Source organism: Elaeis guineensis, chromosome 9 (assembly GCF_000442705.2).
Source record: "Elaeis guineensis isolate ETL-2024a chromosome 9, EG11, whole genome shotgun sequence".
Classification (NCBI taxonomy): domain Eukaryota; kingdom Viridiplantae; phylum Streptophyta; class Magnoliopsida; order Arecales; family Arecaceae; genus Elaeis; species Elaeis guineensis.
The window spans coordinates 36,661,240-36,662,270 of NC_026001.2; the positions used below are offsets into that span (position 1 = coordinate 36,661,240).

General features: G+C 39.3%; 1 non-coding gene across 1 annotated transcript; it reads right to left on the reverse strand.

Moving 5' to 3' along the window:
- Positions 1-264: 264 nt before the first annotated feature.
- On the reverse strand, positions 265-373 carry LOC140851853 (small nucleolar RNA R71). The gene has a single exon (XR_012134610.1). It is a non-coding gene; the product is annotated as a small nucleolar RNA R71 (small nucleolar RNA).
- Between the last annotated feature and the right edge of the window lie 658 nt (positions 374-1,031).

Here is a 1,031-nt window from a genome sequence, read left to right on the forward strand (position 1 = left end):
TCAAGTCGACCACAATCCAGATGCTCCTGTCTTTCTATGAAAATACTAATGAAGATCCTTACAAGCATCTGGATGAGTTCTTAGAAATTTATTTCATGGTGAAAATTCAAAATTTTACTGATGATGCACTTAGATTGACCTTATTCCTCTTCTCACTTAAAGACAAAGCCAAGTACTGGCTTGGCACAATAGGGAGACCAATCCAAACTTGGGCTGAAATGCAGCACGAGTTTCTTAAGAAATTCTATCTGATAGGTTGAACCAACACCATGAGGTGAGCCATCACTGGATTTACTCAGCTTCTAGGAGAACAAATTCATGAATCATGGGAGAGACTTAAGGAACTTTTTAGAAAATACCCACACCATGGTCTATCTAAGTGCAAATTGTTCAAGCTTTTTATGAGGGTTTAGGTGACCAATACAGACAGATGGTAGATGCATCTTGTGGGGGTACATTCATGAGTAAAAGTGAGGATGAAGCCTACACTTTATTTGAAACTTTGAGTAAAATTCAATCAATCATGCTTCATTATCCTCCTACGAAAGATCAATCCCTCATCAAAAGCAGGCAGGAATTTTTAAGATTAAGCAAACAGACTCTAGTCCTAAGGTCGATCTGAACCTAATAGCCCAAAGATTAGATAAAGTCGATCTTCTTGTCCAGAAATTTGATCAGTTCCTAGCATTAGGTCAACAATCTCCTGCACAATACACACCACCACCTAATTATCTGGAGATTTATTCTATCTATGCTAGCCGGCCCATCATGTGAGCGAATGTCCAATAGTTGCATAGTTTCCACCTTTCATTCAAGAACAAGTTCCAGCTGTCCAAGGTTACTCCAAACCTGTCAATGATCCATTCTCTAACACATAATTCAGGCTGGAGGAACCATCCTAATTTTTTTGGAGACCCCAACAGACTCAGGCTCAGATCCAAATTCTTTCTTTGCAAAACTTTCAGAGTAGGCCTCCATACTAGAATTATGCCTACAATAGTGGTCAGCCTAGTCAGCCATCCTATTACAAT